The 27,743-nt window shown below is 41.8% G+C and overlaps 1 protein-coding gene across 2 annotated transcripts in view; it reads right to left on the bottom strand.

Moving 5' to 3' along the window:
* The window catches only part of NCK2 (NCK adaptor protein 2), a 36,319-nt gene extending 9,022 nt beyond the window's left edge, over positions 1-27,297 (bottom strand). Inside the window, exons 1-2 of one of the 2 annotated variants that reach the window (XM_075265146.1) lie at positions 27,073-27,297; positions 12,173-12,224 (exon numbers count right to left, since the gene is read on the bottom strand). The gene's annotated coding sequence lies outside the window, so the exon portion shown is untranslated. Of the gene's footprint in view, positions 1-12,172; positions 12,225-26,682; positions 26,732-27,072 lie in introns of those variants that run through there. The other variant, XM_075265147.1, reaches the window with a different exon arrangement.
* Positions 27,298-27,743: the final 446 nt, after the last annotated feature.

Here is a 27,743-nt window from a genome sequence, read left to right as displayed (position 1 = left end):
ACCGGGATGTCTATGGAACGGCGGCACAGAAAAGACATCTAAAGGTAGGAGAAGAATAGCCTTTCTTAAGGCTATTCCTACGTTTGAGCAAGAAAAAAAATGCAATTTTAATGATAGAATCCCTTTAAAACACACCCTGCCTCAGACAGAAACGTCAAATGGAGCAATTAGTAGCAGAAAAACTCATAGGACACCACATATAAAGGCTTATACAGCCAGAAGACAGACTGTCCAGCATGATCCTGCAGATATTTCAACTTTTGATGAAAACTCAGGTACCCTTTAAGGCAACTGTGAAGAAAAAGTGATCACTAAAAGTAGGGAAAACACGATAACTGCATCAGACTATAATTAAAGAAATGACACAATCTTGCTATTAGCATATTTATCTCATGGTTTATGACTCGGCATACACAGTTAATCTGCCTAAAAGATCCAAATTAGAATTCTGTCTTGCATATTAAGATGACTCATTAAAGTGACAGAAGTAATAACCAACATTGCTGTGTTACGGTTATCACTTGCATCTTTATTTCCATATGGTGAGCTAATCTGTGTTATCAAAGTGGCTTACACGTTTAGATACAAAAATGAATTATTAAGTAAATGCAATGAAAGAAATAGCATTATACATGAAAAATAAGCTTTTGCAATTTACAACTCAAAAAATCTAACATTAGAAGATTCTTTATGGAAATGTAATAAAGCATCAGTCACATACAGGCGCTGTAATTAATCCAACCTCAAGGATTTCACCAGCAGCAGAGAAATGTCATTTATCTGGAAATTAAAAGTGACAAAATCATTCCAATGTCTGGGGCTGTACTGCAGGTCGCAAATTATTCCCTCAATACTGTTGGTAGAAGAAGGTAGCTGTAAGCAAGTCTATAATAAATGTGGTGGTTAATGTACGCAAAACTAGACATTGGCACAATAGCTATAATGCCATGTCCAGGCATATCTATCTATGGTCAGAGTTCTCACCAGAATGAGAAATCGTATTCCTCCTTGGGGTAATAAAAGCATGCTGCTGCTCATGCAGTTCTGGATTCCGAATCACATACTAGGCTCTATTAAGATCACGTTTTTTACATCAATTTAAAAGGATGCAAAAAAAATTAAAGAAAGAAGCAAAAATGGATGGTCATCCAATTACATAGACAGCAATGTTATTTAAAAAAAAAAAAAAAAAAAAAAAAAATCAAATACCTTTTTGTTTTGAAGGACACAAAAACGTATCATACATCTGGACAGAAACGGATCTCTTTTTTTTTTTCTGTCCCCATGACCATCAGTTTGTTTGATCTGAATAGAGCTTAACATTGTGATGGCTGTATCACTGGCTAAACTCACACAGATCCTTGAAACTTAGTGACAGTGCTGTCAACATAAGCTCTCAGACCAAGCTGTGTTGCCAAACCACAGCATTCTCTGTACTTGGCATTTAAATAGGCACTCACGCTCTCTTCTACAAACTCTGTAACATCAATAGTACTTTCTAAGTATATTATAAGAACTTTGTAATATATAACAGAGGACCCCACTGCGTTACCTAACCACTTTCACTGAGGCTACTCCTTAGGGGTTGTTTCATTGATCCCTTAACCATATCTATTCCTTTATCTTGAATTGTCTAAACAATGGTTACATTTTAAGTATGAGTTTTTATCCTTTACCAAATGAATATATGGTAGGATGTTTTTTTTCCCCCTCTTTTTCAGTAAAAGTTTAGAAAATGAAGCGTAAAACCACCAATAGGCTAAGGCCCCATGTTGTGGATACACAGGTTTTTGGTTTTTTTGTTGCAGATTTTCTTTCAGTTTATTTAGTGAGCATCTTTAAAAAAAAATTAAAAAAAAAGTTTCTGCAACATGGGATTTAAACTTTAAACAAAAAAAAACGTTCAGGGACAGGAGGAAAAGACTTGGGTGCTGGCGGACAATGCAACATGATAACGACCTCAAAACACACCTTGAAGTACCGAAATGGCTGATAATAATCAATACTTTCCAATTACATCTCAGTCTTAAATTGTTACAGATCACCTGTTTAAATCCAGCAGCGGACTCCATGAGAAAAGATGTAACAAACCCAAGCTGGAGCAGATCTTTAGAAAGAAGAAGGAAAAAAAAATACAAGATTCACACTACTATGTTCTGTTCGATTTTTGTTGCTCTCCAACAGTAAAAATAGCAAAGCCTGTGTGTACTGATTTTTCCTGTAAAAACCACAGAAATACAACAGATCAATTACAGGTCAGAGGGTATCTGTCATGATCTGACACCCAACAAATTCCTATCACCTGTTATAATGGGAGTCAAAATACCTACAAAGTCTTATTGCAATCACTCTAACCCCTTCCCGCTGCAGGTATTCTTCAATTTTTGTTTTCGACTCCCCACTTACCAAACCCCATAACTTTTTAGTGCTTCTGTTCACAGAGCCACACGGGGCCCTAATGCTTGCAGGACTAGTGGTTCTTCATAATGGTACCATTAAACATTCTGCACAATATACGGGAAAGCTGGAAAGACAGAAAAATTCCCCTAATCACAGCACATTGTACAGGTGATTCTACAGTTTCCAATTGTGCCTCTGCTATTCAGCTTTGAAGTCCTATTTTATATAAACTGTGGTGTTCTTCATAAAGAGCTCAACGGAAAAATGGCCTAAGTCCAAAAATCAATATTGTGAGAAAAACGAAATTTAAAGTTTTAGCCTAAAGCAAACGGGCATTATTGTGGAATATATCTATCCAATGTAATCAGCTAATGAACACCGTTAATCCTAATCATAAATTGTATTATTTATTAAAAAAATTGCAGCTTCATGTATAAATATTATTTATTTAATATTATTAATTACTACTATTATTAAACGATGAAGAATAATAATTACCTGCCTCCCTTTTCGGCGCTAAATATGTGCAAAAGTCGATTTAGAGCCTTTTAAACAATAAGACAAAGTTTTTACACTAATATAAACAACAGACCGGAAGTCACGATTTCAATGAAAAAATGACCAACGAGAGTGAAGTAAGTTTGTATTGGACTTAGGCCATTATTCCATTGAGTGTAAATTCTTCTGCATTGAAATATATGGACTTAGGTCATTAATCCTAGGTACCTTGTAAACCCAATGCATAGAACGAGGTACAAAGAAGCTTTCTAGGTAATAATTTGAAATATGACAAAATGTGGACTTAGGCCATTTTTCCGTTGAGCTCTTCAATGTAAATGGATCGCAAAGTGTTTTGTCTGGGAACCTAGAGCTGAGACTGAAAGTGGAGTCCAGAGCTAAATAAATGAAAATGTAGAATCACCTCTACAAGGTACTAGGATTAGATTTATAACCAATTTACTACTGACAGATTCCCTTTAAGACTTTATGCCTGTGACAGAACACAGGGTGTAGGAAGGGTTAAGTAAATAACTCCTTGCAATGTCAGTGTGAGGCTTCTAAGGCCAGTAACATACTGTTGTGTATTAAGAGAGTCATGGACTGAAGAGACAGGGACATAATCTTACAGCTTTACAAAGCTTTAGTGTAGAAGTCGCAGTTCAAATCAGAGCACCAATGCAAAAAAAAGACATTCCCTAGAGTTAAAAATGGGGAAAGACAAATCTAATAAGTGTCGTAATAAATCTCTGCCCACACAAAACGTGGTGAACACCTGTTAACTGTACAGTGACAATACATGACAAGAGGACGCTGCCTGGCGTGAGGAAAATGATATGTAGAAAATGAAAATAAATCAGGATCCGCTTTTGTATAAAACCAAGATGAACAATGAGCAGTAGATAATAGTGAACACAATACAAAACTGAGAAGGAAAATGCATCTAGCCATAAGATGGGTTTCTACACAGCAATGTATAACAATTGTTTCTTGCCCTCCACGACCATTACATGGCACACAGATGATTTCCATAGAATCTGTGTAATGATCCAATTCTCCTTTGGTGGCGCTAGTGAAAAATTTAAATTCTTCCTGCTAGCCTCCTCTACAATTACCATGTAATAGCTGGTCTTAAAAGGAATCTGTCACCAGCTTATAAGGGCAGCATAAAGTAATGACAGACACCTTGATTCCAATGGTTTATGGTTTAATTTTGACAATATGGTACAATTTTTAGAAAAATAAAAATGGATCTGATACATCACAAGCCTGGGCTGTGAGCCGGAAAATATCCTTATTCACGGGCTGGAGGCTCTGCCCACCATAGACTCACAGCTTTTTCCATACCACTAATCATAGGCTGTTCTGAGACAGCAAGATCTTCCTCCTGCTAGAGAGGAGATGGGGAAACATTCCGATGAAGATCTCGCTGCAATGTTCTGCTGTGACAGAATATCCATTTGCATAAATATAAAAAGCAGTTTTTTGTCAAAATCAAGCTGCCAATCTACAAATAAATTATAGCACCGTGCTCTTGGCTTTGGGTAGTATATGGTACTGGGGCTGCTTTAATAAATTTTTTTGTGCTGACAGACTCCCTTTAAACATTTGTATGGCTCCAATCATAATCAACACATTAAATCCCGGGTCAAATGGACCATGGCAACAGAGAAGTTACGATCACTTTCATTCTCAAATTTGATTATAGAATGGCTCTCCCACAAGGATATCGTGAAAGTCAGGAGCTTTCCAATGCCTTTATTACTTTTCAAACCTGACACAAGGCCTTTAACATAGATTGCAATTCTGTAGAATTGCAGTCTATGGCATACACAATCTAACGATTACTGGTTGGATGGCTTTAAAAAAAAACAAGCAAAAAAAGCCCCGATATTTTAATCCTGTTTTTTTAAATATGGAAAAAACAAAAACATAGAAATTCTAAATCACCCCCTTTTCCTAGATCACATATAAAATTAAACAAACGAGTGTTAGGCCTGGTTCACATCTGCATTCGGGCCATTCCGTTCCCCTATCCTCATGATATATGCGGATATATGCAAGCAGCACTTTTCTCTCCGATTTTTTTGTGCGAAAACCAAGCAGAAACTACACAGATCCCATTATAGTCTACAGGGTCTGTGGGTTTCCTTAGGTAATCGCTTTTTTTATGCGGATAGGTTCCATTTGGGGGGTTCCCAAGCGGACTCCTCAAACGGAAAACTAAACGCAAATGTGAACCAGGCCTTATACCCACATCTAACGTTGTCCACACCGCTTTTATTTTAAAATATAAAAATATTTATTCCACTCACTGCAACAGAAAAGTACCGTATTTTGCGGACTATAAGGTGCACCGGACTATAAGGCGCATTGCCCATGAGCGCCTTATAGTCCTGCCTAGGTTCATATATAAGGCGCACCGGACTATAAGGCGCAGCGCTGTCCGATGCGCCTTATATGTGATTGAAAGCGGCGGCACACCGACTTTGCCAGCGGCTGCTTAACCCACCGCGTGCCAGCCGCTTCTATTCATTTCAATGGCACGCTTCTCTTGAAATGAATGGAAGCGCTCGGCATGTGAGGAGTTAAAGGGATTCTACCATTAAAAAGTTCTTTCCTCTGACCACGTCAGAATAGCCTTAAAGGCTATTCGTCTCCTACCTTTAGCCAGCTCCGCCTTCTTCCTGAGTTGCGTCCACCCCTTCTGTGTTGTTTTCTTTGGGCCTCATGGATGACGCATGCGCAGTCGGCTCTAACAGGCTCTCGCAGCCAGAGCCGACTGCGCATGAGTCATCCATGAGGCCCAAAGAAGACAACACAGAAGGGGAGGACGCAGCTGAGGAAGAAGGCGGCGCTGGCTATGGCAACAGGTAGGAGACGAATAGCCTTTAAGGCTATTCCGACGTGGTCAGAGGAAAGAACTTCCTTTAATGGTAGAATCCCTTGAAGCGGCAGGCAGACTTTGCCGGCGGCGGTTGCTTCCATACATTGCAATGGGAGCGCGCTATTCAAATAGTATTTGCGCATCACTAACTTCAATTGTAAGAAGTTACAACTGAAGTTAGAGATGCGCGAATACTATTTGAACAGCACGCTCCCATTGCAATGTATGGAAGCGGCAGGCAGACTTTGCCACCGGCCACCGCTTAACTCCTCGTGTGCCGCCGCTTCACAGGCGCACCGGACTATAAGGCGCACTTACGATTTCTGAGGAAATCGTAGGATTTTATGTGCGCTTTATAGTCCGGAAAATACGGTAAGTCAAAATGGATGAATTTTAGGTTTGTTTGTTTTTTTGCTGTTTGGGCAGTCAAAAATTATTTAATGAAAAGTAATCAAAAGATCACAAATTCTCCAAAAAAGTAAAAACTTTCGTGTCACAATATGACAATGCGAAGAAATGTTAAAGTTTTTAATTTGTTCAAAGTTATTAGACATAAAAACTATATAAATTTGGTATTACTGTGATGGTACTGACCTGCAACAGTGAACACCATTAAAACAATGTACCGTAAATAGGTCATCTGCTTTGTTTTTCCATATTTACTATATTATGATTTTTTTTTCTGCTTCCCAATACATCATACAGAATATTAAATTGTGACATTGGAAAGTACAATTTGTTCTAAAAAAAAAAAAAAAAAAAAAAAAAAAAAAGCTCCCATTTATTTCTGTAAATGTGAAAAAAGTAACATCTTTTGGAAGGGAGGAAGTAAAAGACAAACATACAAAAATTATTTCATGGGGCTGAACCAGGTGAAGACGTTTAATGGGCCAATGCAATATATCATTGGCCCATTTGAGATGTATTGTAATTCACTCACCAGCACAGTTCCATGTGATCGGACTAGAATCAGTTTTAAACCATTCATAAATATACTCTAGGTTCAATTGTACATCAAAAGACTCTCAAAGACTACAGAATACAATTTGGGTGCAGCAACATGGAATTTGCTAGTGCTATATAAATAACTCATGAAATGTTATGACTAAAACATTATCTTACCAGGGACAATACAACAGAATGGGGGGGGGGATTTATTAAGATGGACGCTCCCTACAGCAGTCTTAATAAAGGCCCCAACTGGTGCTGAGGACGTCTTACCAAGATGAATCAGAACTCATACATTTCCCATGCGGTATAACTCTTGCAAGTTTTCTGGCATGAACTATAATAATTATTTGGAATAGAGGCATCCCCACTCTTACAGAAAGTGACGAATAAGGCACAGAATGGGGGATGTGAAGATTTCTTTGGTGCAAGTTGTGCCAGATTAACACATCTATGCCAGAAAACCGATAAATCCCTGCATTGTCTCAGCCTTTAACATATTCTTTACTATATGCACTAAAATATCTCCCTCCTCCTCTCTCCACTTACTGCTTAGATTTGCAGACAATCACAGCGAGAAACATTTTGTAATATTCTCACCTCATGCAGACTTACATTGCCAGAGTGATTTCTGATGTGTGTCACTGATGCGCAATATACCAGCAGCCAGAGAAATACATGGGAGGTGCAAATATCTCATCCTGTCATGTTTTCCATTGCTAAATGCTGACGGAGCTCCATTCACTTGACCAGAGTTATTGTATTGCCAAGCTGTGCACAGACATAAATCAGTGCAGCGAGTGCATCAACTGATGTAGAAAACATTGCTGGATTACGTGAATGTTAAAAGCATTGGATGAGTAGAAAAGGAATCACAGCCTGACAGTGACAGGGCTATGGGGAAGGCAGAAGGCGGCTTCTTTGCAGGTCACTGACAGGCAATGTCCAGTGAGGAGTGGGGGAAACATTCAGGGAGTGTGGCAATTACTTCAGGATGTGCGGCTTGTGTCCTTGACAAATATCAGACTGCTACTGAGGGTTACACGCACACTGCAGAACCATGAAAAGAACTCAAGAGACTTCAGGGAAAAGGAAACTGAACAATACAGGACCTAAGTCTATGCAAATACAGTATATCTTCACAAATCCACCAGAACTGAAGACACTAACTATTTCTGTCATATAGAGGGTAGCAAATACCTGATTCTTGGGGTAGCTATAAGTAGTATACACTGGATGTGGTAGTACCAAAAGCAACAATTTATCAAAAAGGGTACCCCCGAAACAAGAAAAATAGTAACCCTAACACACAACTTTTATTAACACCAATAAAAAAGAAGTCCCTATTAAAATGCGAGAGGAGGCCTCCTAAATTGTATAAAACCTCACTATTCATACATCCATAGGAGGTAGGGCAAGGATAAAGTCCAGACACTCAGACCTGTCTATCTGATCGCTAGGTACTGAGAATATATTGTTAAAGGACTACATATGCATAAGCCCTCCCCCTAATAGACAAACTATCGATAACTCCGAAATATAACTAAAGATAGTGTTGTTCAGGCATACATAGTCTAATTCAGCCAGTACAACTGTATACGCGTTTCACTATTAGATATAGCTCCTCAGGAGAGTAATGACTGTGTATATAAGGAGAAATGATAAAGAAAGTGCGGTAAAAACCGCAGTTCCTGGGGCATTGATGGTAGGTCCCAGTACTTGCATAGGTCAGCGGATTTTGACACGGTATCCGCCTCAAAATCCGCTGCCAAAACCGTCTCCCACTGACTTCAAAGGGAGCCACTTGCTTCTTTTTTCCGCCAGCTAAGGGTGCATTCAGACTACGTAACGCCGGGCGTGTATGAGAGCCGTACACGCCGGCATTACGGCAGACTGCCGAACACTTCCCATTCACTTCAATGGGAGCGCTCGTAACAGCGGCGTTTACGAGCGCTCCCATTGAAGTGAATGGGAAGTGTTCGGCAGTCTGCCGTAATGCCGGCGTGTACGGCTCTCATACACGCCCGGCGTTACGTAGTCTGAATGCACCCTAATAGTGGAAAAAAGAAGCGAGATGAACCTTCATGCCGTGGATTCTGCAACCTTCATAAATATGGAGTGTTTCGAGAAGCTTCAAAATACTGACTCAAATACCATCCGCCAAAGTGTCAAGCTTCACCATGAGACAAATTTTTGGTGCAAAATTCATAGACAAAATACACAGAAAAATACTTAACTCACAGGCTGCAAGGAACAAAGATTTGACACACAAAATACGCAGACAAAAATCATCTCTCTCTTAGTGAGGAGACAAATATTTGGCAAAAAATGGGAATTTGTGAAGTGCAAAGTAAATTTCCATAAATTCATACGTTTACTCGATTATAAACTTGGTCTACTTTGCACAAGAAAATCTGCAATATATTCGTTCTGTTTCATAAATGTATCAAAGTATACACTTCTAGACCACATCGATCCTGGTGCACAAATTTTCAAAACTATTGAGTTAGTTGTATATTTCTGTTCTTTATGGCACACACTGTTCATAAATATGTCATAACTGCAGTGCACCATAAATTTTGGTCCAAATGTGCAAATGTAGTGTTCAAGAGCATAATCTTGGTTTCACTGGAGTTTCTGCTGCTCACTCCTCCTCCGTCCCCTCTCCATAGAATACTACAGACGTGTATAATCTGAGCCATGTGACGTGCAGCACATCTCCAGATGGTTACAGCAGAAATCAGAGGAAATCTCAGTTAAGCAGAAGAGAGGGTGAGCAGAAATACATCCTGATAAGAGGAGAAAGAAGCATTTTCTTTGAGATATATTACAACATTTCAGCAGTATTGAGTTATACAAAGTTTGCGACCACTTCAAGCAATGTTCAGTCAATAAAAATCTGATTGTATTACCTTCCAGAATTATATAATCTCTCTAGGATTGAGGTTAGTAAAACTACAACAGTAGCTAATCTGCACACTAACTCCTTAAATATTTAAGAACCTGTAATAGCAATTAATCTTCCATTATGAAATCCATCTTAAAGCATCTTCTGGCAAGTCACTGCAACATGTCATGGGACGTGCAGACCCTCATTCTCCTTGATTGCCGGGGGGTCCCAGCTATCAGACTCCGAGTGATCAGACACTTATCCTTTGGATAGGGGGAAAACCCCTTTACACATCTGTTCTATGCTGTCGGGACCAACCTATTTCGTTAGTTTCAGACGACCATATAATGTTTTTGGGCTCCTTTAGACTCTTCTCTATGACAGATATCAAGGCAGGTAATGATTTGCCAGTTGAATTTCAACTGCCTGATCCTTTGGTTCATGGGGAGATAACCCTGTGCCAGGGCTGATTGCTCAGCGGTGCTGAGGGTGCACATATATATGGCCAGCCTTAGATGTAGTTAATAGATTCTGGTACTAGAGACAGTGGTAGTCCATTGGGTGACATTTTTATCGGCTAATGTAATATTTAATGTTTTTAAAGAGGACCTTTCACGTCCTCAGGGCACATGTGGTGTAATACACTGCTAGAAAGCAGACAGCGCGCTGAATTCAGAGAAAGCCAGAATGGAAAAGCAGATCGTGCACTGAATTCAGCGCACGGTCGGCTCTCTAGCGGTGTATTACACCGCATGTGTCCCGAGGACATGAAAGGCCCTCTTTAACAATTGCCACATTTCCCCCTGAAGAATGTTTTTTGTCAAATTAGGTTTAGCATGGAAGATTTCCTACTCTGATTCTACCATTTAATAGAAGCAAAACTAAGGATCTAGGACTGCCTGACATATCCAAAGGACAAAAGACTTTTATATTTGTCAACAGGATGTGTAAAAGTCACTGACCAACTTGCTACTTAGGTAATCAGTATGTGATTTGTGTGGACCAGACACTCAGACCTTGCATAGAGCCGTTGTTTATTCCAACAGTCTCCAGATGCTGAAACCTGCTAGCACATAAAGAATGTGCAGAACCGCTCCTGCGGTAATAGAAGCGACGCAGCAGTCCTATCCACTGCATAGCGGTGGTTCTTGGTGATTCAGCAGGAGAGGTGCTACACCTGCTCCCTGTGCATTAGCAGCTCCCACCACCCAAAAGCTGCAGGAACAGCTGATCTGTGTGGGGACCTGGAGTCCGATGATTAGGTCATCAGTATGAAAAGTCAATTCGGGGGCAAATAACTCCTTTACATACTATCCCTCCAACATGTGTTCCACTCAAATTAACATAGGTGTCAAATATGACAAACCTTGACTGCACAAATTCTCATTTAGATTTCCTATCAATCCATTATATAAGGAGGAATTATTCTGACATTGGGAGGACATCATGAATTGCTCTTTATATAAATGTCTTATCATAAAATCACAGGTACTCAAACAGCAGATTGTAGACAAAGCGATGTATGCAAAATTACCATATTGTTCATTCATGTAGACAAAATCCCATAGGAAAAAAAAATCCACAGAAATATATTTACTCATCATAAACAAAGGTTTAAAGAATTACTTTTATTTTAACCATCAACAATAAAGTGACCAAACTAGACATGTCTGTCAGTAACTACTCATTAAGTGTCTGTCTGAAACGTGTGATCAACAACTATATCATTAGCACTTACTAGTCAACATAACGTTTGACACAACTGACGGTGAAATGTTAAAGAACAGCACCCATAGTTTTTGTTGGGGGCCATTTAATGACCAAGCTGTTTGGAGTTTGATGGCCAAAGCTGAATATTTTTTATTGTTTAGATTTCATAATTATTGCTTTGTATAACTTGAACCTTATTTTATTAGGAAGTGTGCTCCCCCAGTTATCTGTGAAAAAAGATGAGGCAACTGTCCTCAGTATAATGAGACTCAAAGCCCTAATAAATAGCAGAAATACAAAGGTGGACATTTATTAAACACTATAAAGCTTGGTTTACAAGAGAAAGTCCTGCATGGTAACGCTATTTTAGTGATCTGCCTCTCTACTGTTCTGGTCCTCCAATTGACCAGAACAACGGACAGAAAACGCTAGTGTGAACCTAGAGGGGAAAAAAAATGCACTGTCATTGGCTGCTTACAAAGACAATTGTACTTTGAACAAGATTTAAAGAGGTTAAATAGTAGATAGAGATGAGCGAGTACTACTCGAAACGGTAGTTTCGAATAGCACGCTCCCATAGGAAAGAATGGAAACGGCCAGCGCGCAGGGGGTTAAGCCGGCCCCAGCTGCATGCCGGCTGCGTCCATTCCTATGGGGGCGTGTTATTCGAAACTACCGTTTCGAGTAGTACTCGCTCATCTCTAAGAGTAGATTCATGTTACAACTCAACGCTAAGCAATAGAACAAAACTTGGATTTTCACATAAATAAACATACATTTAAAAAACAAACCCAAAACACAGAATGAAATTATACAAATAAAATATTAAGTTTACTTACATGAAAAACAGAACAATCCACTGAAACGCAGAAAAATCACCACATGGATGTACTAAAGGAAAAAAGACAAACAAACATATATTAATCTTTAAATGGTCACTAAAATCTCAAACGTTGTATAATTTAAAAAAGGTGAATATAGGATATGTTACCATAAAAAAAAAAAAATCAACCCCCCCCTCCTCCATCTCCCTAATAAATTTACATTCAGTCTGCATCCATCCTGGTCTCCCAAAAGTGGATAAGTGGTTAGCTCATTGTATGGAATTACAATTGACCCTAGAAGTCTATGGAAGGGGGCTGTGAGCCTGGGGAAAAGCTTAAAAATCCTATTCCTGCCAGTTTTGTGGCCTGGGCTCACTTAAGTAAATGAAACGGTCCATGGAGGCACAGGTGGCACACATATCATTCACGAGCCATCTGTACCATTCAACCATGGACCTGCCACATGCACATGGTTGTGTGCAAGTAGCCTAAATTCCATTAATACTCTGTTTTCTCCTGCTGGTATCCACCCACTGGCTCAAAACCAGGAAGTAGCAATAGAGCAGGCAGAGGGCAAATAAAAAATAAAGAATGCAAAATATACAGTATATTGGTCAGATACAGTGTTACCCTCCAGGTACATTCTTATTGAACCTATCCTGAAATGGTACCTCAAGGTAGAGGGGTATGCTTTGAAGTGGACCTTACTCATGTCCACCAACTCCAGTTCATAGTATCTGTTATTAGGCACAGCTACTCTGATGGAACTGCTGGAATTTTTTCTCTAGACCTTACAGTCCCCAAGCAATCAATATGGTTAGTTTTGGTGCCTCATATGCCATTTGGTCTCTGTACTGTCAGGAGGACAGTGTCAGGCAGGAGCTGGCAAGGGGCGCAATTCTGAGCTCCGATACCGGCTGCCTCTGACTGGAGCTCTGCCTGACATTACAGAGCTTAAAAATAGGACCTTTCATGTCCTCATGAAAGTGTGGCTTTATAAACCGCTAGAAAGCTTACAGTGCACTGTCTGCTTTCCCGGTATGTGCCCCGGTGGACTAGATATCAGTGTCGTTAGTTTCGACACCAATCTCTCCCCACTGTCAGAAGGGCATTCCTCAAAGCTTAGCATCGTCGCGGAGTGGTAAGGAATGCCCCCTCTGATACAAGATTATGTTACAGTACTGTTAGACAGGGCATTCTTTACAGCCCAACGATGACGTTAGATTACCAGGAACAACCTTCTGACAGTGGGGAGAGATCGGTGCCGATACTAACTCCTCCATCGGGGCACATACCGGAAAAGCTGACTGTGTGCTGAATTCAGCACACCGTCTGCTTTCTAGCAGTATATAATATTGCACATCGATGAGAACATGAAAGGTCCTCTTAAAAATTTAGTCCATAGTCATGTTTTGGAGACACAGTTATACAACTTACACGCCTCAAAGACATGGGGGAATTGAGGCTGGAAAATCTGGTTTGTTCCGTACCCAGTGAGGAGACTTCTTGCATCACACTGTTGGCTTTCTAGCAGTATATAAAACCGCACTTTCATGAGGACATTAAAGGTTCTCTTTAAATAGCACATCAGGTACAAAAACTAACTGTGCTTATTGCTCAGGAATGGTGGAGAATTAAAAAAACAATTTATAACTCTGCTGGAATTAATGGAGCAGTACCCATCAACAGATGTTAAGACCTTGAATTGGCAGAGGTGGTGAAAAGTCCTCTTTAAGTACCCTTGTGGTGTTCTTACATATTTTTAGCAGGACAATGCGCAATGCCACACAGCTAGGTCAATCAATGTGTGGATTAAGGAGCACCACATCAAGACCCTGTCAATGGCCAGCGCAATCTCCAGACCTGAACCCCATTGAAAACCTCTAGAATGTAATCAAGAAGAAGATGGATAGTCACAAGCCATCAAACAAAGAACTGCTTACATTTTTGTGCCAGGAGTGGCATAAGGTCACCCAAAAGCAGTGTGAAAGACTGGTGGAAAGCATGCCAAGACGCATGAAAGCTGGGATTAAAAATCATGGTTATGCCACCAAATATTGATTTCTGAACACTTCCTGAGTTACATTAAAATTCAGCGCACCATTGGCTTTCTAGCGGTGTATTAAACTGCCTGTGCCCCAGATGGTGAAAGTTCCTCTTTAAATTGTAGGCGTCAGGGAGGGATTTAGGGAGTTAGACCCCAAGGTATTTAATAGCTTTGGGAGACAAGGAGAAGGGAAAGGAAGAGCACAGTGAGGGTTTTTTGGTTTTTTTTAATCAATTTACACCAGGATCTCCATTTGCTTTCTTTTGTTAACTTATTATAAGGCGAAGTACGGTATCTCAGGAAATGGTCAATCCAGCTATAAAGTACATATTCAAAAGAGGCGAAAGAAAAATCTCACACGGATTTACAGTGAGGACAGAGTAAACGGCTTTAGAAAAAAAGGCGGTGAGAAGTAGTACAGGCGATGCTATTTCCAGCGTCACCTGATTAACGGCCTCGTTCACACACAGTATTTATAGATCCATTTCATTAAGGAGGCAGTCATGCAAATTGAAAGCCCCGGCTCTCAAGATCTTTTCCAGTTCCTCAGCCGCTTCTGAAGCGCCAAGGTTTGATTTCATCTCATAATTAATTCCTTGCAGCACACGATGCCACATCTTGCCACGGCTTACTAATTGGTGACATCAGTAATACAAGTCTATTTTTAGTCTACTCCTAAAGACCAAGAGGATTTAACTGCATCCAATCATTGTACTTCTATGGCCCCGGACATGAAGCTTATCTATCAATAAATATTTCAGTTCCAGATTTGCTTTACTATAATGCTGGGACTCAGAACCAAATCCAGATCCAGTAAATAGAAGTCGGCAACTGGTATCGATGATGATAGTGACAGAAGTTCCTGGTCCCCCAACTTACTTTGCAGACCTAGAATACTAGTATCCTCTTATGGGTCTTTGGGCCCCCTTATTAGGTTCTGAGATATAGTATCGATTGCCACAGCCTTGCATCTTACATTTAACAACCACATGAAGTATATCTCTATCTAGATTAAGGATTAGCAGGGCTGTACCAAAGCTGCAATATAAGGGATGTGTAGTATTAACAGAAGCCCCATTTAGATTTTATTCCCGTTGAACAACGTAGGTTTTATGTGTGACCTAGCAGAACACATTTCCTTGAAAAATCCTGGGCTAGAGACAGATGATAGTAGTGTGATCTCTGTCAGCTTCTATAGAAAGCAGTCTGTTCACCATTGTCTCTGGAGGCAGCCGCTGAATGAACACACTGTTTATGAAGGCTACCACTGACCTTTGTGACGACATCAGCAGGATTCAATGGCTTTACTAACTGAATACAATGGCCATTTACTGAAGGAAACAGCAGTATATTAAGATTAATGGAACACAGCTTAAAGGGGCTAGTGCTGCTTCTGGTACATACTCTTCTGACGGATAAGCCTTGACACCACGTTTGTGCCATCTCTCAGATGTATTCAGTATTTTAAGAAAAAAAAATATTTATATTAGCATGAAATATTAAATGAAAAAAGAACTTTGTTCCAGTAGCAAACCCACAAAATGTTTTCTATAGCTGGTTAAAAGGGTATGATGTAAACTGTAGCAAAGGTAATCTTACCATTGGCTGTCGGATATCTCTTTATCTGGGCACATAACGGGAAAGACGATAGTGCGCTGAATTCAGCAGTCGGTTTTCTAGCGGTAAATAAAACCGCTGGTGGCTGAGGACATGAAAGATCCTCTTTAATGGGACAGATTTTAAAGTGTAGCATATCGCGTCGTTCTGCAATAACATAGTTTTATATAAAACCAAAAGTATGGGACAACATTAGGGCTGGTCAATTATTATTTTTTTTTTTTAACACAAAATAAAATCAAAAGTTTTCTCAAGCTTATGGGCAATTTAGATTTTAATCTTTATTCTCATTTTTCACTTAAAGAAAATTAAAAAAGTTCAGTGAGCTGGCTCAGGAAAACGTCAGATGTATTCCCGACCGTGATGGTGGTGTTGATCATAGTTTGCAACATGGAGGACAAAGCATACATGGAATATATATACTCTGGCACAGAGCAAACAGTGATTTCCAAATTTCGGTAAGTATCAGGATCTTGGTTTTTAATTTTTTTAAATGGCAAATTGAATTCAATTAACTGCAGATCGCTAGATATAGGGCATGCAAATGTGAGACACTGCATAAAATATACTACTGTGGAGCCCCAGCCTGAGACCACAGTTATGCTCAGCTTCAAAAGGTATTGGTTTTTAAGGCTACATTCACTTCTGTCGCAGAGGTTTAGGAGCCTCAGCACAGATACTGTCAAAAATCATCTTTTTTTTTTCCAGCTGAAAAAACAAACAGCAAAACAAAAACCCAATGGGATCTGTCAAGCTCTGTTGGGGTCTATCATTTCATGGATTAAGTGCCCATTATGTTTATCTGCTCATATCGGTTTGGGAAAGAAAACAGAATGAACACCATACATGTGAGCCTAGCCTAATTTGTGTGCAATGTTTTCACCACTCGTCTTTCTTATTGATATATGTCACATGTCGATTACAAGAAAATCCCAATCTAGATGTAAGTACACATAGTTTAGTATTTATCTATGTAAAATAAGTATAATATAACAATAAGTCCTTTATTTAGATGGTGAGACTGCATGTACCTTACAATAAAAGATAAAATTTACAAAGCACTTCTGCAATGAAGAGGATTTTTCTATAATGAGAAAACTGCATCAGTGTGTCAGACAGATGAGCAGCAACCTTATACCTACTAAAAACTGCAGAATATGGAGACAGGAGGTGTCATAATGAGAAGTACACAACACCTATCTGGATAAAAGCCTAACACAATTATATAGAAAGAAGATACATCAATAAGGTTAGCAGATGCTCACTGTGTATGAAAGAGTAGGGAGACACAACACATACCAGATACGTTACCAATCCATACAAGCTGCATTTGACACTTTTTATTGTTGAATTAGTTAGGAGGGGCTAGTAGTGGATGGGCTAGCTAGGGAAAGAGGGAGGGGGTAAGAGTGGGAAAGGGAGGGGGAGGGAGTCAGCTCTGGGTGAAGCGCAAGACATCATGGTAGTCGTAGGAAAACAGAAGAGGCAGCTACCCTGGTAAACAAATGCAGGATATGCCAGGAGCTCATAATAAAGTCCAGAAAAATCACTCAAAACACTTCTGAGGCCCCATTCACACAGGGAGCGGAAAGGCGGATTTTGGCACAGAGAGTGACGCAGGGAGCCGCGGCTTCCACCTCCGGAGTAGGCTCAAATGAATGGGCTGACTCTGGAGGTTGCTGCCGCCTGAAGAAAGGGCAACTTGCTTCTTTTTTTTACACTAGCAGTCTCCATAGACGGGTCATTCCGTGTCAAGTGAACCAATGATTTTTCCCTCTATTTTTAATTCTTTTGAGATTTTGTCATTTGGTAATAGTGTGTCAGAGAATGCAAAATGTGAAGAAAAAAAAATTTTAGAAATTTTTTTGGATTTTTAATTGATTTTCAAAGTTCAGAAAAAGTGCGAATTTCGGTGTTTCCTGCCTTTACATTTCTCCTCATAACTTAGGCTAGAAAAAAGATAGAGAAACAAAATAAACGCCATTCTACTCGGAACTATACAGGCTTTCACCAAATATGTCACAAGAGTATCTTTGTTAATATTTTACCCATGTGAACGCAAACGCAAAATTTTAAAACGCATTTCTGAAAAAAACGTTTTATTTTAAAAAAAAATTAAAAAATGCACATGGGCCTGCTATGCCCTTAGCCACATCTGTACCAAAATTCAAGTTGGGATCCTGATGGGATAATATTTTAAAATATAACTATTACAGTGTCATTCCGAAAATCTTGAATTCAGATCTGTTCAGCCTGTGGACAGTGAAGTCCATGAAGTGGTAGAAGGCGGCACAAGATTGGCAATGGATGACATAACTGGTTATGTGACCTGTGAATATGCTCGGCGCTGGTGGCTGGCTACTGTACTCTCCAAAGATTGTGAAAATGAAGACAATAAAATTGCCTTTTTTGCATCCTTCTGGTCCAGCACCATCCTTTGTGTATCCAAGAAAACCAGACATTTTACAAGTCAACAAAAATCAGATATTAACTCAGGTGGCGCCTAACACCATGACGGGCCGTACATACTCTTTGACACAAAAGGAAATGGCCATTGCTAGTAAGCGCTTATGGACAAGATTACATTTCACTCACTAGAAAGGACAAATTGATGATAAAAGGCCAGTAGTTTAAAAATGTCCTATTAATTGTTTGATTAGTTCATATTTTATAGAATGAGGATTTATCTACTGGACTATTTTTCTTAATTAATTACATGTTTAGTGATATAATAAAAAACAATTGTTACATGTAGAAATAGGTGTTATAAATATTGGTTCTTGTACTCTTGTTAACATATAATTAGGATGAGACTATTTAGAAAATCGCACTTGAGGATATGAGCAGCTTTTTTCTTTCGGTTTGTTCAATGCATTCAGGTTGAAAATGCTGGACAAGTTGTGTTATGATGATAAGATGTATTTGTTCTGGCACTTATGGGATTTGTTTTTTGTTTCTCTTTATTGTTGCATATAAATGTTGAATTCAGCAAGTTGTAATTTGAAAAGAAAAAAGGAAGAAGCTCACACAAACATAAAATCAGATGATTCAAGGCTTAAAAAAAATGTAAAAAAAAAATTGATCCCAATTTGGTCCCAAGTTGAAAACCTGTACAAATAGAACCAAGAACACAAGTAACACAAATGCATTTTTTCACAATTTTAGAACATACGTTTTTTTCACAATTGCGCATCAAAATTTTGAATTTGATTTCTCCAAAACAAAATATAAAGAAACATCGTCTTGTGACATATCAAATGAAAGCCGGTACCGCTCTGAGAAAAATGATGCCTCTCCCACCTATTTATCTTAATTCTAGCCCAAGATATGTTAAAAAATGTAAAGCCATACCAGGCCAAAATTCACACTTTTTCAAAACTTTAGAAGTCTATAAAAAATTAACTGATGAAGAAAAAAATTCAAAACTTTTTATTTGTAATTAACTTAAGTTGTACTTCATAAAAAATAAAAAAAATCTAAAGACATCAGGTAAAAAAAATATTCCTATTTGGATCACTTGATATGGAATGACCCAGACCACCATTGTGAGGGGGCGGATTATGACGTGAATTCCGCTCCCTCTAGTTCTAAAGGTATTTGGATGTACTTATTAACCTATTGATAGGACTAAGACTTTTTTGAAAAATTATTTTCAGTCCAGAAAACCCCATTAACTTTTTGGGAGTGTAGTTAGTAAAAGAGGATGACCTTTTATTGTCTTTTATATGTTCTCTGCTTGACAGGCCAGCTCTCTTCTCTTCCAGAGCGTCCCAGTAGCTAGTGCGCACCAGGAAGGTAAAGGAGGGTAACTGCAATAAGTGTAATAAACAGAGACATGGGGCAAAAAAAAAGGAAAAATATCAATGTCTGTTTAAGACAAATGATGCTGTTCAAAAAAAAAAAAAAAAAGCACTGTCAGCCTTTATTCATTAGAAACTCAAAAATTGTATGAATAAAAAAAAATTGAGACTTTACTCTGAATTAATAAAAAAATATTTATAATATATTTATAACCATTGTTTGTGAGTTTCTGCTTACGCTAGGTTCACACCTGCGTTCGGGGTCTCCGTTCTATGGTTTCCGTCTTCTGCATGCCAGAAGACGGAAACCATAGACCGGGTCCGGCCGTGAGTGGCAGTGAGCGTTTTAGGCTCTCCGCCGCGAAACCGGATTTTTTTTTATCCGGACACAGAGTACTGCATGTCCGACTCTGTGTCCAGATTATAAAACCCGGTTTCGCAGCGGAGAGCATAAAACGCTCACCGCCGCACAGCTTTCTCACCCATTCAAATGAATGGGTGAGAAAGCCTCCTGCCTTTGTTTTAGGCAGGAAACGGAAACCTGAACTACGGAGTGCCAGCGCAGATATGAACGAGCCCTTAACATCTGTGTTGCACAGATAAGTGGAAATTCTGGCACTTATGAACAGCTATTCTAGTACATGTCACAGTTGCCCTGCATTTTTGGGCTTTACCTAAAACTGCTAGTCTGATGTCACCCCACTGGTCCTTTAAGGAATTGAGGTCAGGGGGATTGGGCTGATCATTCCATTCCCTCAATCCTGTTTGCCTGTAACCAAGATCATGTTTGCTTACTGTATGTATGTATGTATGTATGTAAGTATATTTTGGATCATTGTCGTGTTGAAACATTCATTTCAAGATATTTGAATATATTCCAAATGATCCATTATCGCTTGTAGGCAATAAATAGGCCTTCTAATTGTAGTAGTACTCACTGTGAAAGTCAGATCTTCTTTAAAGAGAGCCTTTCACCATTTGGGGCATATACGGTTTAATACACCGCTGGAAAGCCGACAGTGCGCTGAATTCAGCACACTATCGGCTTTCCCGTTCTGTGCCCCTAGTGAAGAGCTATTGGTGCCGGTACTGTAGCGCTTTACAGTCAGAAGGACATTTCTAACAGTCAGTCAGGAACGCCCTTCCTCACAGCAGCACCTATAGTACTGTACGGTGAGAAACGCCTCCCTCCCCTCCTGATAGTACTCGTCTATGGACGAGTACTGGGGGGGGGGGGCGATGTTCCTCACTGCTCATCGTCATCGCTGGGTGGAAGGCAACGCCCCCACTCAGTACAGAACTATAGACACTACTGTGATGGAGGGCGTTCCTCACAGGAATGCCCTTCTGACAGTGAAGAGCTACAGTACCGGCACTGATAGCTCTTCACCGGGGGCAAAGAAAGGGAAAGCCAATACACCAGCTTTCTAGCAGTGTATTAAACCGCATGTCCCCAACATGGTGAAAGGTCTTCTTTAATCTTTCTGGGGGTGATCATAGGTTTTTATCATTTTGCCTATTTTTCTATCCATTCACATAGTAGTATTCTGTTCCCATTTTTTCAGGTTGTAGTTACCGCTTCAAGGAATTTTAGATCATTTTAGCTATAATATGTATTATAATATATTTTAGCCTTTGCACTTCTGTATGTTTTTCCCTCTCTAACCAACTTTTTATCAAACTACATTTTTCAGTGGAACAATCTATTTTCCTCAGTATTTCATAAGGAAATGCACTACCGCCAGCATGTGCAACATTTGTCACCCTCCTACCTTAAAGAGGCTCTATCACTGGGAAAAGTCATTTTTATCTAATCACATCCTTACATAGGCTTTAGAAATGCTATTTCACACCTACCTTTAGTATGTAAATCGCCTCAGTGGTGTCTGAATAAGTCCGTTTTTATTCATATGCTAATGAGCCTCCAGCCAGCTCAGGAAGTTCCCAGCAGCCTCCTCTCTCCCATTATCTTCTATGTGTGTGAGGCAAACAGGAAGCGAGTCATCATCAACAGCAGTCTCCCATAGAAAACAACAGGGAGAGGTGTGCACGATCTATCGTGCACCAGTCTAATCAGCATATGAATAAAAACGGACTTATTCAGAAACCACTGAAGCAATCTACATACTAAAGGTAGGTGTGGAATAGACTTTCTAAAAGCTATGCAAAGGTGTGATTAGCTAAAAATGACTTTTCCTAGTGATAGAGCCCCTTTAAATAAGGACCAAAATTGCCCAGTTATTCCATAGAATAAATGATGTCACTAATGTAACACCTCACTGGTATTATTTACGGTATCAGATACAGTAGGTTCACACTAGGGTTTGAATCTAAGTACGAGACTCCATCCCCCATTCTGCTTAAAATAGGAGGAGTCAAAAATACTAAAATGACTTTTCTCTCTGTGTTTTTGGCAGAAATCAGGCGGAGCCCAGATGCACCCCATTATAGTATAAGGGGGCTGCAGGTTTCTGTGTGTAGCCGATTTTTAAGCACATAGGGTTTCCATTTTTCAGACTGATGCAGACTGAAGGATGGAAACCAGCACACTAGTGTGAACTAAGCATTACTCTGAATGAGCTGCATACATGACCCAACTGCAGTCACTTTTTTTGTCTACTAAAAGCATTACTTTATCAGGTGTTGTACTGCTATTTCTATTTAGACATTACTACTACTTGGCTGAATTGTACATAGCATGTTAGTTCAGTACAGCCAAACCCAGCCTTATACCCTCAGACTTGTCATTTTTTTCAAGTTGATGTGTTGAACAAAGAAAAAAAATGGACATCACTTGCTGCACATTACATCACACATCCTGACAGGTGCCATTGTAAATAGACAATCAAAGAAATTCACTTTAAGGCTAAGGCCCCACGGGACGTGCCGCAGAAAAAAGCGTTGCAAGAAAAATCGCGGCGGCAACACATCGCGGTTCTTCCCGCAGCACTTCAAACAGAAAGTTTGGAGTTTTCCTCCCTGGACTTCCTGTTCCAGTTATACCTATGGGGAAACTACCGGAGTTTCCGTAGGTATCATTAACATTATGTGATTTCCAAAACCGTGCCAGTTTTGGAAGTTGCAGCATGTCAGCACCATGGTTTCTACTGCAAAGTGAGCATGGGATTCGCTAGAATCCCATCCACTTTTCCCTTACTGTAAAACACTACAATTTATCCCACGGCATTTCCACCGCAGGCAAATTACAGCGTTTCCATCCCGTGGAGTCCCAGCCTAAGGCTGAGGCCCTACGTTGCAGAAATGCAGCTTTTTTTGTTGCAGATTTTGATGAGTTTATTTTTGAGCCCAAGCAGGAGTGGATTGAACAGAAGGTGAAGTATAAGAACTACCTAGATATTTCCCATTCCTATTGTAGTCATTCTTGGTTATGGCTCAAAAAAACGCTGCAAAATCTGCAACAACAACAGCATGGGGCCTCAGCCTAAGCAAATGCTTTCTGCATAGTTTCATTCTCCCTACTACCACCACACATGGCTGAAGCACCACTGGTCTGTAGCTGCCAATGAATGTCTGCCTATATTGTATACTTATAAAATAGGCGGAATTTCAGCCACATGTGGCTACAGCTAAGTACGCATACACCCTTGCTAATTTTAGGAAGAGGAGCCATGAATATCACAGGATGTATACACAACTTGTATAGACTGCACATTTTCCTCTGCTAAATTGTGTGTAGAAAATGACATTATCAGCAAAAACAATGAGATTTAACCAAATATCATCCAAGCAGCAGTGAAACCTGACCAGAGGGGTGGATTTTAAATCTACAACATGACAATTTATGCTGCAGTTTCAGCTTTTGCAATGCATAGGTTGAAATCTGCCACAAAAAATACATGACAATTTGCCATGCATCAGTCCTGTGTAGACATACCCCGAGATTCCCCTATATACATAAGCACTCTGTTCAGTCGAGCATGTGTGTTAATTTCAATATGAAGGGGGGATAAAGCCGCTGTCAGCTCTTATATCCTGCAGAACAGAAGGGTTAGTGATGGAGGACAATCAGAATGACGACTTATCCAATCTATAAATGCTAGGTTACACAGGAATCACCTGGGACTACTGCAAGCCAACACGTCCAGCAACTACTGGTGGCCATGCTGGGTCTCCGCACTACCAGATGGCATATGTTACCAACATTTCTGTTAAATGCCCTTTGCAGAAAAAGATGGCTTGTCACTATGTGGGGATAGTGAGGCATCCACAGGATGTAGGATAGGTGTATTCTATATATTTTTAATGATACAACTTTTTGCACATCACCCCTGAGTGCAAACTTTACAGAAGAAATCCAAATTGTCACCAGTTTCCTAATCTAAGTACTTCTAAAGATGCCAATAGGAATCAACTCCAAAAGGCAGGTGCCAGGTACAAGTATTTATCGAGTCCTACCACAGCACAGCATTAGTAAAAGGAGAGGGGTGGGCATGTGACATCACTAACAGGGGTATCTGTGCCATTCAATTAGCCACAATAGACTAGCACAAGGCTACCATGCTCTACAGCAAGTGTCTGGTAAAGGTCAAGCAGACAAAACATCACGTCTTGTAGTTGTCTTCTCAGTAAATACATGTTCACCTGCATTCATCTAGTCTGGAGTGCGGAGTTTCCCTTGATCCATTAGACCAAATTCATTCTACTTGTTGGTTACATTTAGGATTGTTGTGTGTGTGAGAGCAATGGGAGCTGCAACTCAGACTACTACCCGCTCCTGTGTGGTACCAACATAAAGCAGCTCTTAGTAGCCACACATAGTCCAGGGCTCTTCCACAGTGATCCATATGGAGTGTATGTGTAAAACCAGCTCTGCACAACAGCTGCTTATTACAGGGACGGGCCAACACATGCCATGCACACCCCATAGACATGAGGACTCACCCGATCACCTCCGCCATGTACACCCTATAGACATGAGGGCTCACCCGATCACCTCCGCCATGTACACCCTATAGACATGAGGACTCACCTGGTCACCTCTGCCATGTACACCCCATAGATAGACCTGAGGGCTCACCTCCACCATGTACACCCCATAGAGATGAGGGCTCACCTGGCCACCTCCACCATGTACACCCCATAGAGATAAGGGCTCACCTGGCCACCTCCACCATGTACACCCCATAGAGATGAGGGCTCACCTGGCCACCTCCGCCATATACACCCCATAGATAGACATCAGGGCTCACCTGGCCACCTCCGCCATATACACCCCATAGATAGACATCAGGGCTCACCTGGCCACCTCCACCATGTACACCCCATAGATAGACATGAGGGCTCACCTGGCCACCTCCGCCATGTACACCCCATAGATAGACTTCAGGGCTCACCTGGCCACCTCCACCATGTACACCCCATAGATAGACTTCAGGGCTCACCTGGCCACCTCCACCATGTACACCCCATAGATAGACATGAGGGCTCACCTGGCCACCTCCGCCATGTACACCCCATAGACATGAGGACTCACCTGGTCACCTCCGCCATGTACACCCCATAGACATCAGGGCTCACCTGGCCACCTCTGCCATGTACACCCCATAGACATCAGGGCTCACCTGGCCACCTCTGCCATGTACACCCCATAGACATAAGGGCTCACCTGGCCACCTCTGCCATGTACACCCCATAGACATAAGGGCTCACCTCCACCATGTACACCCCATAGACATGAGGGCTCACCTGGCCACCTCCACCATGTACACCCCATAGAGATGAGGGCTCACCTGGCCACCTCCGCCATATACACCCCATAGATAGACATCAGGGTTCACCTGGCCACCTCCACCATATACACCCCATAGATAGACATCAGGGCTCACCTGGCCACCTCCGCCATGTACACCCCATAGACATGAGGGCTCACCTGGCCACCTCCGCCATGTACACCCCATAGACATGAGGGCTCACCTGGCCACCTCCGCCATGTACACCCCATAGACATGAGGGCTCACCTGGCCACCTCCACCACATAGATAGACATGAGGGCTCACCTGGCCACCTCCACCACATAGCTAGAGATGAGGGCTCACCTGGCCACCTCCACCACATAGATAGACATGAGGGCTCACCTGGCCACCTCCACCACATAGCTAGAGATGAGGGCTCACCTGGCCACCTCCACCACATAGATAGACATGAGGGCTCACCTGGCCACCTCCACCACATAGATAGACATGAGGGCTCACCTGGCCACCTCCACCACATAGATAGACATGAGGGCTCACCTGGCCACCTCCACCATGTACACCCCATAGACATGAGGGCTCACCTGGCCACCTCCGCCATGTACAGCCCATAGACATGAGGGCTCACCTGGCCACCTCCACCACATAGATAGACATGAGGGCTCACCTGGCCACCTCCACCACATAGCTAGAGATGAGGGCTCACCTGGCCACCTCCACCACATAGATAGAGATGAGGGCTCACCTGGCCACCTCCACCACATAGATAGAGATGAGGGCTCACCTGGCCACCTCCACCACATAGCTAGAGATGAGGGCTCACCTGGCCACCTCCACCACATAGCTAGAGATGAGGGCTCACCTGGCCACCTCCACCACATAGATAGACATGAGGGCTCACCTGGCCACCTCCACCACATAGATAGACATGAGGGCTCACCTGGCCACCTCCGCCATGTACACCCCATAGACATGAGGGCTCACCTGGCCACCTCCGCCATGTACAGCCCATAGACATGAGGGCTCACCTGGCCACCTCCACCACATAGATAGACATGAGGGCTCACCTGGCCACCTCCGCCATGTACAGCCCATAGACATGAGGGCTCACCTGGCCACCTCCACCACATAGATAGACATGAGGGCTCACCTGGCCACCTCCACCACATAGCTAGAGATGAGGGCTCACCTGGCCACCTCCACCACATAGATAGACATGAGGGCTCACCTGGCCACCTCCGCCATGTACAGCCCATAGACATGAGGGCTCACCTGGCCACCTCCACCACATAGATAGACATGAGGGCTCACCTGGCCACCTCCACCACATAGCTAGAGATGAGGGCTCACCTGGCCACCTCCACCATGTACATTAATGGTCCCTCCATAGAAAACTTACAGCAGCTGGAAAGTTTGGCCACAAGAAGGAAGACTGAGCTCACACAAGCGCTCCATATGGCCGGAGGAGAGACATTTAAGATGCTACTTATGTCACACGAGGACAGGGAGCAGACCCCCGGGGATCCTGACAGGAAGAGAGACCCCAAGGGAGGAGGAGAGATGGGGGGATGTGAGCGCAGCACACAAGGAGGCAGGGAGGGGGAGGACGTATAACAAAGGCTGGAGAGCGGCGGATCGGGGGGCACCGTGCACGCTGAGGGGCGGCCCATTATAGGAACAGGCCTCGGGGAGACCCATCTAGGTACCTCATCTCCATCACACACATACATGCACACTTACCTCCCGGCTCCGCAGCGCGCACAACCTGGCTAGCTTAGGAGCTTCGCCTTGTTTTCCGGGACTCTCGGTCCCAGGCCCGGCTTGTTCTAGGGCTTTTCCTGTCGGTGCCTGCCCACTTTCCTTCTTTTTCTCCCTCTCTCTCTCCTCCACCTCCTCCTGGCAGCTCTCTCCGGCCAACCGACACAGCGCGCTCCCCGGCTGTCACCTCCCGCCTGCGCGTGCAGAAGCCGGCGTGCCCGCGCCTTCTCCTCACAAGCCGTCACCTGACAGCGGTACTCTCCCGGGACCCTGTGTCACGTGACCGCCCGGCGCCCTGCGGGGTGCTCCAGCGCTGCCAGCCACAGTCTTGTACTGTACACTTGGAAGATGGAAGACACTGAGCAACCTCCAGTCAAGTTGGCTGGATGGACTTCATTGAAAAGATTTCCTTATGCTATTTCCTTCATGTGTCATTTTTAAGCGTTTTAAACACCATTGAGTTTTTTTTCAAGCGGTTTTTATGTCTTTTTTGTAACATTTTAGAACACGTGTTTTATATTTACATCCTCTAGAAAAAGCTATGGGGGAAAAGTCCTCAATAACACCTTCCCCGGAGCATGCTGTGCCCTGTGCCATACTGTGTGCCCTGAGAAGGTGCCACAAACCCTGGGAAGGAATTTACTAAGACTGAC

The sequence above is a fragment of the Leptodactylus fuscus genome, chromosome 2 (assembly GCF_031893055.1).
Source record: "Leptodactylus fuscus isolate aLepFus1 chromosome 2, aLepFus1.hap2, whole genome shotgun sequence".
In the NCBI taxonomy this organism is placed as follows: Eukaryota; Metazoa; Chordata; class Amphibia; order Anura; family Leptodactylidae; genus Leptodactylus; species Leptodactylus fuscus.
This window is presented reverse-complemented; position numbering and strand designations above follow the sequence as displayed.